Genomic DNA, 7,785 nt, shown 5'->3' with positions numbered 1-7,785 from the left:
AAAACAACGGAAAAGACCGAGCGTATTTAAAGGGCCAGTGACCATCCGAACTGTATTTACTGCTTTCTCTTAGTATTTCTTTGTATCCCCAATTAGCCGCTGCCTTCCTGGGGTCCAAACAAAAGACAACAAATAAAATAAATAATATACATAACACAATACATAATACAAAGCAAAATACAGTACAAAATATATAAACATGTCTGTGTCTCTTTGGTTTTATTGCTAGCTTATTATCTGGTTTTATTGCTAGCTTGAGTTGGCTGGGGTGGCAGAGAGTTCCATGTAGTCATGGCTCTATTTAATACTGTGCGTTTCCCAGCCTCTGTTCTGGACCTGGAGACTGTGAAGAGACCTCTGGTTACATGTCTTGTGTTGTACCGATGAGTGTCCGAACTGTGTGCCAACTGCTTGAAAAGACAGTTTGGAACTTTTAACCCATCAACACCTTGCACAAAGACCAGTAGGGAGATATACATGCATACCACTGAAATTCACCCTCCGTGTACATCTAAGTACAATTCGTGCTGCTCTGTTCTGGACCAACTGGAATGTCCTTCTTTGTCGCATAGGACCACACAACTGGGAAGTAGTCCAGGTGAGACAAAACTAGGTTCTGTAGGACCTGTCTGTTTGATTTAGATGTCAAGAAAGCAGAGCAACACCTTATCATGGACAGACCTCTTCCCATTTTAGAAAACATTGAGTCTACATTGAGCTCCAAAAGTATTGGGGTATAAATTAAAGTGTAGAGTGTCAGAATTACTTTGAGGGTATTTACATCCATATTGGGTGAACCATTTACAAATTACAGCACTTTTTGAACATAGTCCCCCCATCTTAGGGGCCCAAAAGTATTGACACATTACCTTTGGTCCCACATTCATAGCACAAATGACTACATCAAGCATGTGACTCTACACATTTGTTGGATGCATTTGCTGTTTGTTTTGGTTGTGTTTCACGTTATTTTGTGCCCAATAGAAATGAATGGTAAATAACGTAGTGTGTTATTTGAGTCCCTTTTACTGTAAACAAGAATACAGGTTTCTAAACACTTCTACATTAATGTGGATGCTACCATTAATACAGATAATCCTGAATGAATCGTGAATAATGATGAGTGAGAAAGTTACAGATGCACAAATATCATACCCCCAAGACATGCTCACCATTACAATGACAGGGGAGGTAGCATTTATATTGGGGGGAGGAGGGTTATGATAATTGTGAGTCTAACCTCCTCACTCATCATTATTCACGACTCATTCGGAATTATCCACATGAACTTTTGACTGCTTTCATATACATAAGTGACACTGAGTGTACAAAACATTAGGAACACCTGCTCTTTCCATGACACAGACTGACCAGGTGAAAGCTACAGTTGAAGTCGGAGGTTTACATACACCTTAGCTAAATACATTTAAACTAAGTTTTTCACAATTCCTGACGTTTAATCCTAGTAAAAATTCCCTGTCTTAGGTCAGTTAGGATCACCACTTTATTTTAACATTGTGAAATGTCAGAATAATAGTAGAGAGAATTATTTATTTCAGCTTTAATTTCTTTCGTCACATTTCCAGTGGGTCAGAAGTTTACATACACTCAATTAGTATTTGGTAGCATTGCCTTTAAATTGTTTAACTTGGGTCAAGCGTTTTGGGTAGCCTTCCACAAGCTTCCCACAATAAGTTGGGTGAATATTGGCCCATTCCTCCTGACAGAGCTGGAGTAACTGAGTCAGGTTTGTAGGCCTCCTTGCTCACACACGCTTTTTCAGTTCTGCCCACACATTTTCCATGGGATTGAGGTCAGGGCTTTGTAATGGCCACCCCAATAACTTGACTTTTTTGTCCTTAAGCCATTTTGCCACAACTTTTGAAGTATGCTTGGGGTCATTGTCCATTTGGAAGACCCATTTGCGACCAAGCTTTAACTTCCTGACTGATGTCTTGAGATGTTGCTTCAATATATGTACATACTTTTGCTGCCTCATGATGCCATCTATTTTGTGAAGTGCACCAGTCCCTCCTGCAGCAAAGCACCCCCACAACATGGTGCTGCCACCCCCGTGCTTCACGGTTGGGATGGTGTTGTTCGGCTTGCAAGCCTCCCCCCTTTTCCTCCAAACATAACGATGGTCATTATGGCAAACAGTTCTATTTTTGTTTCTTCAGACCAGAGGACATTTCTCCAAAAATTACAATCTTTGTCCCCATGTGAAGTTGCAAACCGTAGTCTGGCTTTTTTATGGCGGTTTTGGAGCAGTGGCTTCTTCTTTGCTGAGCGGCCATTCAGGTTATGTCGATTTAGGACTGTTTTACTGTGGTTATAGATACTTTTGTACCTGTTTCCTCCAGCATCTTCACAAGGTCCTTTGCTGTTGTTCTGGGATTGATTTGCACTTGTCGCACCAAAGTACATTAATCTCTATGTGTCACGACTTCTGCCAAAGTCGATGCCTCTCCTTATTTGGGCGGTGCTCGGCGGTCGACGTCACCGGTCTTCTAGCCATCATTGATCCATTTTTCATTTCCCATTGGTTTTGTCTTGTCTTCCTACACACCTGGTTTCAATCCCATTCATTACCTGTTGTGTATTTTAACCCTCTGTTTCCCCTCATGTCTTTGTCAGAGATTGTTTGTTGTTCAGTATTTGCGTTGTTTGTATTGGTGCGCGACGGGTCCTCGTATCCACTTTGTTTTATTGTATTCATGGTTTTGGAGTTATGTTTTTTTTTCCAAGTTAATAATCAACTCCATTCCACTAAGTTTGATTCTCCTGCGCCTGACTTCACCGCCACCTATACACACGACTGACACTAGGAGACAGAACGCTTCTCCTTCCTGAGCGGTATGACGGCTGCGAGGTCCCATGGTGTTTATACTTGCATACTATTGTATGTACAGATGAACGTGGTACCTTCAGGCGTTTGGAAATTGCTCCCAAGGATGAACCAGGTCTACATTTTTTTTCTGAGGTCTTGGCTGATTTCTTTAGATTTTCCCATGATGTCAAGCAAAGAGGCACTGAGTTTGAAGGTAGGCCTAGAAATACATCCACAGGTACACCTCCAATTAACTCAAATGATGTCAATTAGCCTATCAGAAGCTTCTAAAGCCATGCCATAATTTTCTGGAATTTCTAGTTATTTAAAGGCACAACTTAGTGGATGTAAACTTCAGACCCACTGGAATTGTGATACAGTGAATTATGAGTGAAATAATCTGTCTGTAAACAATTGTTGGAAAAACTAATTGTGTCATTGCACAAAGTAGATGTCCTAACCGACTTGCCCAAACTATAGTTTGTTAACAATAAATTTGTGGAGTGGTTGAAAAACAAGTTTTAATGACTACAAACTAAGTGTATGTAAACTTACGACTTAAACTGTATATCCCTTATTGATATCACTTGTTAAATCCACTTTAATCCATGTAGATGATTGTGGACTACAGGAAAAAGAGGACTGAGCACGCCCCCATTCTCATCAACGGGGTTGCAGTGGAGCAGGTTGAGAGCTTCAAGATCCTTGGCGTCCACATCACCAACAAAGTAACATGGTCTAAGCACACCAAGACAATCGTGAAGAGGGCACGACAAAACCAATTCCCCCTCAGGAGACTGAAAAGATTTGGCATAGGTCCTCAGATCCTCAAAAGGTTCTACAGCTGCACTATCGAGAGCATGGCTGACTGGTTGCATCAATGCCTCAACTAACATATTACCTCAACTAACCGGTGCCCCCGCACATTGACACGTGACTAATAACATTTGATTTGGAGGAGATTTCCAAGCCTTGAGACAGTTGAGAGATAGATTGTGTATGTGTGCCATTCAAAGGGCGTGAATGGGCAAGACAAAAGATGTAAGTGCCTTTGAATGGGGTATGTTAGTAGGTGCCTTGCGTATTGGTTTGAGCGTGTCAAGAACTGTAATGTTTTTCATGCTCAAAAGTTTCCCGTGTGTATCAAGAATGGTCCACCACCCAAAGGATATCCAGCCACATGACACAACTGTGGTAAGCATTGGAGTCAACATGGGCCAGCATCCTTGTGAGTCGCTTTCAACCCCTTGCACAGTCCATGACCTGACGAATTGAGGGTGTTCTGAGGGCAAAAAGTGCAATTCAATATTAGGAAGGTATTCCTTATGTTTTGTACACTGTGTATGTTTTGACCATGATAACTTGCTATCTAGGGTTGAGTGATTTGTCCCAAAAACAATGCTTTTAGTTTGAGATATTTAGTAGCAGCCTATTGCTAGTTAACTATTTTTAAACTGACTGGAGCTCTATGTTAAGGGTGCCAGTTATATTTTGTACTGTCGTAGCTGATGTGTATACAGTTAAGTCGTCAACGTACATAGACACACAGGCTTATTCAAGGTCATTGGAAGGTCATTAGTAAAAACAGAAAACAGTAATGGTCTAAGCCGGCTGCCCTGCGGTACACCACACTCAACCAAATTTGCATTATAGAGGCTTCCATTATAGAAAACCCTCTGTGTTTTATTAGATAGGTAACTCTCCTCCATGATAAGGCAGATGATGTAAATCCATAACGATATCTGTGGCACCATGAGAGGCATGGGCATAGGTGTGGCTGAAGGATTCCCAGTGTAGCACCATGGACAGAACACCCACATCAGCACAGGAGACAGGTGCGCTCACTTCAGCACCATGGACAGCGGAACTGTGGAAGGCTGCACTACCTGCAGGCTGGACCTCACTCAAGTGGAGCAGTTTGGAAGACACAGAGTGCCTACTCGCCCACTTACACTGTGTTTCTCGCTCCGTCAGGAGAGTTACGAACTCTGCCAGTGAGGCCACACCGCCGCAAGAGACTACATACAGGTGGCCGGCGTCTTTAACCACCCTCTTGCCTGAACCCTTGTAGACTAGAATGCCAGAGGCACTAAAAGCAAAAGCATCTGAAAGTAAAAGCATCTGAAACATGCTCTTTTGTTGACACATTGCCAGCTTGTGTAAATTGGGCAAACCCCACTCTTTCTGACAATATCAAAAGCTGTACTTTTAAGGGGTTTGTCTTTTCTCCAATGTTTGACAACCATTGATGAAAAATATGGAATCTTGTTGATTTATGACTAAACAATTTATCCTAAACTTAACAAAAAACAAGTTTTTATTGATAAAAAAAAAATCACAGTACCAATCCCAAAACTGCAGTGCAAAAACAATATAAACACACAGAAAAATGTACATCACACATAGGGCTGTTGTGGTGAGCATATTACTGCCACACCTGCAGTCATGAGTCAAGACCTCAGTAAAATTCCATGTGAAGGTTGAGTTATGGTAATCTCCTTTTATGTACTCTGGACATAACACTACCATCAGGTCACTAATGGCCTGGTACTCAGGGCTCTACTGTTCCTCTAACCACTCTGACATCAACGCAAATGCAATCGAAAAAAACACATCAAAACAGTAGGCCTATAGCACTTTAAAACTCACCTCACTGTGATGATCAATTTGAAGAAAGAAGTTCAACAGCAGGTTGAAACAGTAAGTGGTTGTTGTGGATGTTGTTTCAAAGCCTAACACAACAAAATGGACAGTGATTTCAAAGGTGATGATTCATTTAATACACCCATACACATTTTAGAGCTTATGCATTTGCATAGGCTTATGAGCCCAAACCCGAAAAAAAAAATACAATTACGATTTGTTGCGAAAACATGTTATTATCGATGTTCCCGAACAGATTTCACTTGGTTTCCCAAATTAAGCACTGGGTAGCTGCAGGAACAAGGTTGGAGAGCCCATGGCATAAAGTGTTTGGGCAGAATATCACCTAACAGGGCAGTGAGAGCATGCTTCTCAAACAGTGGTTGATGCATGGAGTGAAATAAGTGTTGTTATATTCATTTCTCAGCTTCTCATATTAAGCACATTCTCTGCTATAAAACCCAAGTAGATTACAAAACGGACTGGCGAGAAAGCGTGTGGCCTTCATTCGCTATTCCAGTGCATACAGATGACGTATTTTTTCCCCTGCTCCTCTTTCTGTCCATTGGATAACGGGCCATTCTAAATTCAAAAGTAATTTTACATAGTAAAGACCTGTTGTTTCAAAAGATCGGGTTCTCGCTCAACACAGTCACTTCATATGCGCAGTCGCTCTGTAATGGGAAAAATATAACAAATTACAGTAGGCCAACTCATATTTTGTTCTTCTGAAATACATTTTCTTTTGACCTAACTAAAATAAATAAATGGATTTATTCTGATGGTGTATTGACTTAGACTTTTTAAAATGTTCCAAAGGCACGCCTGGAGATGCTAAAAGTGTTTATGTTAATTAATGGTCAATTACCAGTGGGACAGGCAGTCTTTTGCATTACAATAACCATCTGACAAAATGTTTTGACTGTCACAGCTCTAATCACACACCATTCAATTTCACTTGATTTGCTGATTTGTACAACCATAAAAGCTTCAAGGATTGTGATACGTAATAACTGTCAGTCATTGATATCGATGAGCACATCTTAAAACCTGGCGTAAGTAGCTTGTGAACACAACAGTTTATTACTATCCCTGACTGGGACTGAGTCTGAGAGAAACTACAGTGCATGCAGAATGTATTCAGACCCCTTGACTTGTTCAACATTTTGTTAGGTCACATCCTTATTCTAAAATGGATGAAATAGTTTCCCCCCCGCATCAATCTACACAAAACACCCCATAACGACAAAGAAAAAACAGTTAATTATTATTTATTTTTTTGCAAATGTATTATAAATAAAAAAACAAAAGTACCATATTTACATAAGTATTCAGACCCTTTGCTATGTGACTCGGAATTTAGCTCAGGTGCATCCTGTTTCCATTGATCATCCTTGAGACGTTTCTACAACTTAATTGGAGTCCACCTGTGGTAAATTAAATTCATTCAACATGATTTGGAAAGGCAAACACCTGTCTATATAAGGTCCCACAGTTGACAGTGCATGTCAGAGCAAAAACCAAGCCATGAGGACGAAGGAATTGTCTGTAGAGCTCTAAGACAGGATTGTGTCGAGGCACAGATCCGGGGAAGGGTACCAACACATTTCTGCAGCACTGAAGGTTCCCAAGAACACAGTGGCCTCCATCATTCTTAAATGGAAGAAGTTTGGAAGCACCAAGACTCTTCCTAGAGCTGGCCACCCGGCCAAACTGAGCAATCGGGGAAGAACGGCCTTGGTCAGGGAGGTGACCAAGAACCCGATGGTCACTCTGACAGAGCTCTAGAGTTCCTCTGTGGAGATGGTTGTCCTTCTGGAAGGTTCTCCCATCTCTGCAGCACTTCACCAATCAGACCTTTATGGTAGAGTGGCCAGACGGAAGCCACTCCTCAGTAAAAAGACACATGACAGCCCACTTGGAGTTTGCCAAAAGGCACCTAAAGACTCTCAGACCATGAGAAAGAAGATTCTCTGGTCTGATGAAACCAAGATTGAACGCTTTGGCCTGAATGCCAATCGTCATGTCTGGAGGAAACCTGCCACCATCCCTACAGTGAAGTATGGTGGTGGCAGCATCATGCTGTGGGGATGTTTTTCAGAGGCAGGGACTGGGAGACTAGTCAGGATCGAGGGGAAGATGAACGGAGCAAAGTACGAGACCTCAGACTAGAGCGAAGGTTCACCTTTCAACAGGACATCAACCCTAAACATACACCCAAGAGTGGCTTTGGGACAAGACTCTCAATGTCCTTGAGTGGCCCAGCCAGAGCCTGGTTTTGAACCCGATTGAACACCACTGGAGAGACCTGA

This window comes from Oncorhynchus mykiss, chromosome 20 (assembly GCF_013265735.2).
Source record: "Oncorhynchus mykiss isolate Arlee chromosome 20, USDA_OmykA_1.1, whole genome shotgun sequence".
NCBI classification, from domain to species: Eukaryota; Metazoa; Chordata; class Actinopteri; order Salmoniformes; family Salmonidae; genus Oncorhynchus; species Oncorhynchus mykiss.
This window is presented reverse-complemented; position numbering follows the sequence as displayed.